Below are 10,241 nucleotides of genomic sequence, written 5' to 3'. Positions count from 1 at the left end.
GAAATCAAAATTTGTCTTTCTCTGCCTCTTTTATTCTTTTTTTTCTGTGCCATCGTTTTTCAACGATTACATTTTATGGTTTTCTTTAATTGTTAAATTATGTACAATTCCATTAACTTATATTTGTTTTCTACCAAAAGGTTTTTGGTCTAGTAGTATCAAAGATAATGATAAAACTAACTTTTCAAATTGTGGGAGTTTAAGTCCTACAATTGCTAAAAAAAATATGTATTTCATGGTAGTGTTGCAGAGCGTTTGAGTTACCGTAACGGAGAAAAAAAGTATAAAGAGAATGATAAAACTAACTTTTCAAATTGTAGGAGTTTAAATCCTACAATTGCTAAAAAAGTATGTTATTTCATAGTAGTGTTGCAGAGTATGTGAGTTACCGTACAAAGGGAAAAATAAGTATATATTTTTTTTTCATACTAGTGGTGAATCTAACCAAAGATTCACTTTTAAAGTGGGATTTTTGACATCTCAAGTTGGAACACTAAAAGGGGTCTAATAATTGGACATTTGAACCATCATCCTATTGGTCTAAAAATGGACCAACAATTAAATCAAACACTTTTTTCCCATTAAAACAGCATTTCAATTTGTGGATCCCAACTCTTGAAATCATTTGTTTACTCATTCTTCCACTTGTTATACATAAGACTCTATTTTTACCATTTGTTTTTCAAATAATGGACTAGCCACACGACTGCCTCCAGTTTTATTTACCTGATATGGTTGGGTTTCAAGCCCATGACGAAACAAACAAGGTTTCGAAAACCAAAAACGCTCGGTTGGAACAAGAAACGATCACCGACTATCACCAACTGAACTTAACCCTTCGGTTTTCTTCTTTTTTTAGGAAACAACCACCGACTATCACCAATATCTCATGGGCCAAAACGGTTTCAAGAGGTGTTGGTGTCCTTTAAGAGGGAGAAGTTGATGAAACTTCTACTTTCATTTTAGTACAAATTTTAAAGTGGAATTGAACTTTAAAACTATTAATGTTAATACAAACATAAATGACAATTGACCACTTATATATATGATGACGACCCTTATTATTTAAATAGCTTCACAATAATAACAATAATATAAAAACATAGTATATTTTCATACTGTTAAAAGTTTTTTTTCTATTTAAATTAATTATAGTATTTGTTGGTAAATAAAAGAAACTAAGATCGAAAATTGCTTAAGGTTTGGAAAATAAAACAATAATTTATACTTAAAACCGACTTGATCAACTAAACTCAATAAATTTTATTGTATTTATTTTTTACAACAATAGGTTATAAAAAACCCCAATTTTTCAAGTAACAAAGTAGTCCATAAGTCAAAATTGAAACACTAGACTTAACTTAAGCCTCCAAGTCAGAAGCTTATAAGTAAACTCGGTTCAACTTGAAATCCTTTAAAAGAACTTGATTAGTAATTTAATGCTGAGCTCGAACTTTATAGTTATGACAACCTACTAAGTTTTATTGAGATTTGAGTGAGATAACCGATTTTCTACAATTGACCTCTTGAGGAGTCATTAGCCTAATACAAACCACAACTTACCTCTGTTAGTTGACATGGCATTGATTGGTCTCGTTTATCAAAATAATTGATTAATTATTTAAATATGTGACTAATAAAATGTAAAAGGTACTGTAAACTTTTTACACATTAAACTATGTTGGTTTACAAATCAAAGCAAACTAGTGATTTAATAAGAAGTAAACCCAAGAATGATGACTTAGAAAATCGGGTTAAAGTTGTACACAGCTAAATGTAAAAGGGTTATCTTAATTATCACTCAAGGTTGTATGAATTTAAATAATAAGAAAACAAAAATTAACATTTTATTATCTTACTTTAAATAGTGCAAAGTAACGGAGTTGATAAAAAGAGATATTGTAACTCTAAGGGTGGGTGTAAAAGTTTCCCAAACTCAATTAAGTGCAGATCTAAACCATAATTTCAGGGGTAACATTAAAATTTTTTTTTTGTTATATTTCAAACAATGTAAATGATTTTTTTTACCGTATTTCATACAATAACCGAATTTTTTACGATATTTCATGCAATAGTTTTTTGTTTTTTTTAACTTGCCTTTGGATCGATATCATCATTTTCTTGTAATTTTAGTTTAAACCGATTGCTAATAAGACTTTGTTGTTTCATCTTTCAAATTCTCTAATTTTAGAAGGGACAAAATTTAAACCATAAATCTATAATCAATTTCAATTTACATATAAACCCTAAATCCCTAATCAATTACAATTTCCAATTTATATTATCTGAATAGCCAACAAATCATAATCAATCATCCAATTGCTACCAACGGGGTGATACTCTATTGCCAAAGGCAAAACCTTTAAAACACCTAGGTTTGGAGGGGAGGTCTTGGGTTCAAATTATAAAGACAACAAAAATTAAAAGTTCACTGTTAAAAAAAATCATTTAATTGCCCATAAATAATTCCAAATTAACAATTTATATAAACAAATAAACAATTACAATTTTAAGTAGAAGAATACCTAAATTGAACAAGTAGAATTCAAACCGTGGACGAGGGAGTGAGGAACTGAAGGAGCACCGACCGTTGGCTACTCGGCTGTAGCATGCATGGAGTTGGGGCAATGTGGGGTGGAAGCCACGACTGAATGAAACTTTGTTTTGTTGAATGTTGATGTCCGATCTAAACCAAACGTTTAAGCATAAAGGAAAAACAAACAAATGGTTTTAATTAGTTTGAGCTTAAATTTGGTTGGGCTTTAATTTGTTTCGGCTTTTAATTTGGTTGGACTTTAAACAAACAGGGGTAACGTTATATTTTTTTCAAGGGTAGCGAAATACGAAAACCGACCAAAACATATAAAATTTGTACTACCGGCGAAAAGTTGAGGGGAAGCTAAGGCCACCCCTAATTATATACTAGGTCTGCCATTGACTCAATTAATTTCAAATTAATATTGTTTAAAAATATTTGTGTGAAAACAGAAAACAAGGCGCTTATATTATTATTTTATAATTTATAGAAAATTGGAATTTAATAATCCCAACTTTCTGTTATTGGCCAATAATAATCCCAACTTTGTTTATTCCCACCAGTGGTCCCAAAATTAAAAAAGTTGGTTCTCAATGGTCCACCGTTAAAGAAAACCTAACGGCGTTAAGTTTTTTCCGAATTTCAAATTGATTTATTAGGACTTTTGATTGGAAGGATGACACGAGTCGATTAGCGTAAAACTTAGCTCAAATTGATGCTTCAAATGGCTTGATTAGTGCTTCAAATCGGGTGTTTGAATTTAAAATTAACAAAAATTAAGTTGTTTGGAGTATCGTTTAGAGCTAAGTTTTACATCAATTGACTCGTATCTTTTTTCTGATCAAAAGCCCTAAAAATCAGTTTGAAATTCAGAAAAAAAACTTAACACTGTTAGGTTTTTTTTAACGGGGGACCATTGAGAGCCAATTTTTTTAAATTTGGGACCATTGATGGGAATAAACAAAGTTTGGATTATTATCGGCCAATAACAGAAAATTGTTATTATTAAAATCCAATTTTCCTAATTTATAATATATTTTTCTTGAATAAAGGTCCGGACACCCAAGATCACCATGTCAAATGCATCACGCTTCGTCCTAAAGAACAGAACGTGGTTACCCGGCCTACCCACACAGAAGAAAATCCGTAACTGGGAAAACCTTGATTTAACCCGAACAAAATGCTCCAAGTGAGACTCCAACCTACGTCTTCTCATAAAAAGAAGAGATGGGGCTACCGTTCGACCAATTGGTAGACCACCCCAGGTTGGCTTAAAACGGTCCACTAGTGGTTTTAGTATGGAATTATTTTCAACATACAAAGATCGAAATAGTTAAGTACCATTTGCATTGTACGCAAAGAGGAAGGGCAACATGGAATATGCGTTTAGTGTCTATTACCACCCACAAATGAAAGGCTTAACATCATTTACATTGTTGAATAAGATGTAGTATCGTAGTATAGGTGATGGAGTATTTATTTTCCAACTGGAAGTTGATTTGTATATATACATATAAAATACATATATTATATAGATATAATATAAGTTATCGTGCACAATGTATACAAATTTAGAGACTTATTTTAAGACTCGATATAAATACTACCTTTTAATGGAATGAATTCAATTACAATATTCAAGTAATCATGGGGTAAAACTGAGAAGCCTCGAAGGAGCGCAGATGGGCGGCTTAAAGAGCTACCATTGCAACTCTATCAACATACTCTCTCATTCGATAAGGATACAGCAATTTGACTACTCATTCGATAAAGATACGGCAATTTGACTACTTAGTTTACATAATATTTAATACAAAAAATAAAGATAACATAAAACATGTACGCTTTCTCTTTCTTAGTTTTTTATAATGAAATGAAAGCTTCTTGCAAAGGAGAGGGGGGGGGGGGGGGGGGGGGGTAAGTGTTTTTTTACAAACCTTGGTAGAGTTGTTTGTTTGTAATACTTTATAAAGGGATGTTGATTCACTTCGACTAATTAAATCATGCTCACAGATATTCTTGTTATTTTTCTCGCTTTTTGACAGCTCAATCACTACAATTTCAACCAACACATGCCATTTCCAGATTTCCACAAGAATTTTTTACCATCAATGTATGCACTCGATCAGTATCATTTTATGTGTTGATTGAAATAGAACCAATGGGTTAAAGCCTTGAAAACCCTAATGATGGACACATTATGGATTGAACCATGAAATATAAAGGATTTCCACTAACCATTTTGTGTATCAACATCAAAAATTCACTTTTTTTTTATCAGAACTCAACACGCGTAATAATATATATTCTTTAAATAACCAAAAACGCTTGGCATGTATTTCAATGACTCCACCTGTTTCAACAAATATGAAGATTTTCTAAATATGGATAAAATTTGTGACAAGTTTTCTAAAAACCATATGCCATGATTTTTAGTCCCAACACTTTTAAACTTTATTTCAAAAGTAAAGCGACGTGTTTTCGTAACTTGACTTGCGAGGAAGAGCCAACACAAAACATAGAGCACGTTTTTCAAAATGATGACTCAGGCTTTAGCCAACTCATATTCTGTTTATAATTAACTCGATCAACTATACCCTTTGCAGTTCATGTTAAGCAGCTTAAAATGAAAATTAGCATTTTTTTAATGTATTTTTTATTGTCACTCATTAGATTTGATTTTCCATTACAAAATTAGATTTGATCTCTCAATCCATTACCTTAATATCACTACACCAAAGCCCCTTGATAATTAACATATTTTTTTCTTACACATCTAACTATTTAATCTAATTTAACTATACTATTAAAGTAACACAATTTGTTCACATGACATTTAACTAGGCACTCCACATAATATGCAAAGCAAATATCATGTCACTATTTTCTGTTATATTATGACTCATGACTCGTTTTTCTATTATAACCCATGATCCGTAAGGTTTTATAAAATTTTGAAAAATAAATTATTGTGTGATACGGGTTTCGAACCCAAGACCTCATGCTTCAAACTAAATGTGCTTACTAGCTCCATTAAAATGGTGATTATGTTTGATTTCTTGACTTAGCATATATAAATGTAATTTCTCTTCAAATATAAAAACAAAATTATATTTAATTGTTGACATTTTCATAATTCACATCTAACTATACTATTAGAGTAACACAATTTGTCCATATGGCATTTAACTAGGCACTCCACATAATTTGCAAAACAAATGTCATGTCACTATTTCCTATTATATTATGACCCATGACTCGTTTTTCTATTATAACCAATGACCTGTAAGGCTTTATAAAATTTTGAAAAATAAATTATTGTGCGATACGGGTTTCGAACCCAAGACCTCATGTTTCAAACCATATGTGCTTACCAGCTCCACTAAAATGGTGATTATGTTTTATTTCTTGACTTAACATATATAAATGTGATTTCTCTTCAAATATAAAAACAAACTTATATTTAATTGTTAACATTTTCATAATTCACATCTAACTATACTATTAAAGTAACACAATTTGTCCACATGGCATTTAACTAGGCACTCCACATAATATGCAAAGCAAATATCATGTCACTATTTTCTGTTATATTATGACTCATGACTCGTTTTTCTATTATAACCCATGATCCGTAAGGTTTTATAAAATTTTGAAAAATAAATTATTGTGCGATACGGGTTTCGAACCCAAGACCTCATGCTTCAAACTAAATGTTCTTACCAGCTCCACTAAAATGGTGATTATGTTTGATTTCTTGACTTAGCATATATAAATGTAATTTCTCTTCAAATATAAAAACAAAATTATATTTAATTGTTGACATTTTCATAATTCACATCTAACTATACTACTAAAGTAACACAATTTGTCCATATGACATTTAACTAGGCACTCCACATAATTTGCAAAGCAAATGTCATGTCACTATTTCCTATTATATTATGACCTATGACTCGCTTTTTTATTATAACCCATAACCCGTAAAGCTTTATAAAATTTTGAAAAATAAATTATTGTGCGATACGGGTTTCGAACCCAAGACCTCATGCTTCAAACCAAATGTGCTTACCAGCTCCACTAAAATGGCGATTATGTTTGATTTCTTGACTTAGCATATATAAATGTGATTTCTCTTCAAATATAAAAACAAAATTATATTTAATTGTTGATATTTTCATAATTCACAATAACGCATTGTCTTCTCATATCTTTTTAACACAAACATTTAATATTGTTTATCGTTTATCTATTTATTTTAAAATATAATATATTTTTATTTATTTTTATTTTACAACATAACCTTAGTATTTGTAAATTTAGTTTTTAAATATATGACAATATTTATATCTATATTAAAATATTTCTTTCCAAAAATAATATGCATCCTTATAATTTTTTCCTAATAAAATAATTCAAAAATAAATTAAATAAGTCTTTCCATAAATAACATGTATCTCATAATTTCTTGTTAATAATAATAAATTAAATTAAATCTCATTTAACTTTTAGAATTTCTCATTAATATAAAAAATCAAATTAATTCATTGCTAATTCATTGTTTTAAATTTTGATTATATTATTTTTGATGGTAGACTTAATTATTATTTTTGTTGCATTTTTTTAGCCACCTATATATCACACGTGTTCTAACCTAGTTATACAATATACTAAATCGTTTAAAATAAATTAAAGGAAAACAAAACTTTTATACACAAAATATATCTCAAGAAAATCTACGTCTACATCCTTTTTTAAAACGGAAAAAAAAAATTAAAAGCGGTTTCACTTTAAAAAGGAAAAAAAAAACAAGTTTAATACATTAAAAACTCTATATTTTACACATATCTAAAAATAAAATTAAAATGTAGCCAAAACACCTCTAAAAACAAATAACCCTAAATTTATCATCATCATCATCATTATCGTTATCATCAACGGCGTTGCCACGTCAGCAACTTCCGGCAGCCACACACGGCGGCAATCCGAGTCTTCACACTCTCAAAATCCGAAAACCGGCACGGTATAGTAATCCCTCCGGGATGGTCATGCCCATACTCCTCCTCAACTTCCTTCAACAGCTGCCCAAACAACGGATGATTAATATATATCACCGGCACCAACACCCTCTTAAAGTCTCCATCTTTCTGACCCACATACACCGCCATCTTACCCTTCGGAAACTTTTCATTCGAGGTTTTCGAACACATGGATATTGCTTTTGTCTTGATCTTGCCACCCCAGTTCAAGATTTTGGAAATAGTGGCTGGTGACCGGTCTAGCCGGTGGTATCCGGCGGTGGACGGTGGGGTTTTCCGGTGGGTTCGCCGGAAAAGTGAAAAAACCTTGTTTTTGATCAAGAAACCTCGGATTTTGATTTTCATTTTTTTTTCAAGAAATTGAAAACCCAGATCAGGTTTTGTATTGGGTCATTGGAACTGAAATCTTTTTTGAAAAAGATTGAGAATTTATGGTGGTTTGATTTGGTTGGGTTTTATATTATAAGAACGGCCAAGAGTCTACAACAGACATGGTTGAGGTGGGTGTGTTGTGCATAAAAGTGTTGTACCTTGGTGATAATTAGAGTCACAAATATGTGTGTTTGTTCTTGGTGTTCATCAGAAATAATTTAGTGAGAGAGAGATAGATGAGAGTAAGTGAACAAATGTGAAGAAAATAAGAATGTGAAGGTATATATAAATAGATATTATAGATGAATACACACACTAAAAATACGTTTAAGTGTGTGTGGTTGCATAGTACAAAGGGAGCTGGTCGTGCGTTTGATATTATAGAATAAGAAAAAGTCTTTAGGTGGAATTTGTCCGCTTGATTTGCCACGTGGAAGAATCTGAATGTTAGCATATTATTATGTCCTGGTTTATCTGTGAAATTGTGAACGGAATTATTTGAATAGTACTCTTTTTTTTTAATAGTATCATTTTATTGAAATTTAAAATACCCTTCCAACAAAAGGGAAAGACACAAATGATGACTAAGGCTGAGGGGTGTGGGGGGCTCTAACGGGGGCGCGAGTGGGGGCTCCAGCCAATAATATTGTGACGTGTGGCAGAGAGAGAAACTGGATAAGGTGGGTGTTGGAGCCCCCGCTGGAGCCCCTGGCCCTGGTGTGGAGGGGCTCCAGCGGATTTTTTTTTTATTTTTTTATAAATGTATTAAAAAAACGTATTATTAAAAAAACTCATAAATTATTTAAAAAAACACACATTTTTTTTAAAATTCAAATTACAAAAAAAACATACTAAAAATTAAACAAACAATAATACTTAATAATAACACTAATCTAATACAAGATCATCGGGTCGCCTCGCCCACAAATGTTCAACCAACTCATGTCGAAGATCCCCGTGTATCTCACGGCTCTTGATATTTGCTATGTTATGAAGTTTTTGTTGATCACTGATTGTGGACGGTTGTGGCGGAATGTCACCTACATGAAGAAGCAAATCATCCTCTTCGGAGGAGTCGGAATCAGACAAGTACGACGACATTATTTTTTAAAAAAAAATTGGGAAGATGGGTTGATTTTGGGTTTTATTTTGAAGTTGTGGTGATTGATATGGGTGAAATGGGGTATTTTATAGATGAAATGGGGTATTATATAGGAGTTTGGGATATTATATAAGGGTTTTAAGGTTTTTTTTAAAAAAATTATTGAGCTCCAACGGCTCTCTCTCGAGCCCACCAGCTTTTCCTCTCTCTTCTCCCGCGACCACACTCACGCCTGCATGGATTTCGGCGCTCGCGCCCCGCTCGTGTTCCGGCTCGCGCCCCGGTGGTGTGGGGTTAGCGCCCCGAGGCGCGAGCGGAGGGGCTCTCGCGCCCAGGATTGCGCCCCACACCCCTCAGCCTAACCGGCGTTTGGTTACGAAAGGGAAAGGCGCAAAGCCACAAAGGAAAAGTAAACGGCGGTTAGAAAAGTAAGAGGCCGTTTGTAAAAGAATTATAAAATATTTGATTTTTTTTTCTATATGAACAACTATTCTAGTGTCTTTTAAAGAACTCATAAATCTATAACGATGTTCACCTTAAGACTAAAAACTACAAATACTAGATGAGTTACGTGTTTAGCACACATATATATTGATATTGTTAGATTAGAAACCCTCTGTAATAAAACAGTTAATGACATAAATGATCTTCAATTGTATTCATCGAACTCGCTCCTCTCCTTGTTGACGTCAAAGGAAGATCCAACATGTTTTTCGGTCTTTCCTCTTTACCAACACACACCTATTCATCTCTTCTCTTTTTCATAGTTTTTCACGTAGGCTATACAAACGGACCCCCGGACCCTTCCCCCTCATCCACATCTATGCTACATATTTCATTGATAGATCTCGACCGTATTTGAGGCAGCCATAATAATTTAATTTTGACTACTATTATACTTTTTTGAGTAGATCTTTTGTATTCTATATGTTTTTCTATAAATTTCATATACAATAAGGAAAAAACAATAACTTGATCATTATCATCAATAATGGTGCTTGTTTGATACGAATCTTGTCAATTTAAGTCTTATTTTTATTTGTAAATTTGTGTCATGTACCTCTTGGATGCCTGGTCACTCATTACCCTTTGGACATCGAGTATACTAGTTAGAGCACCCATAAAGCTTCCCACATGGAAGCATATTTGAAATTTCAAAACCCCAAATCTGGACGTGGGCCTTAATGTGGAA

General features: G+C 32.2%; 1 pseudogene; it reads right to left on the bottom strand.

Annotated features, from left to right (window-relative positions):
- Positions 1 to 7,470: 7,470 nt before the first annotated feature.
- Positions 7,471 to 7,920, bottom strand: LOC143584855 (auxin-responsive protein SAUR36 pseudogene; annotated as a pseudogene).
- Positions 7,921 to 10,241: the final 2,321 nt, after the last annotated feature.

Source organism: Bidens hawaiensis, unplaced genomic scaffold, assembly GCF_021521415.1.
Source record: "Bidens hawaiensis isolate Kalapana, Puna unplaced genomic scaffold, B.hawaiensis_p1.1 tig00033477_1, whole genome shotgun sequence".
Lineage (NCBI taxonomy): Eukaryota > Viridiplantae > Streptophyta > Magnoliopsida > Asterales > Asteraceae > Bidens > Bidens hawaiensis.
This window is presented reverse-complemented; position numbering and strand designations above follow the sequence as displayed.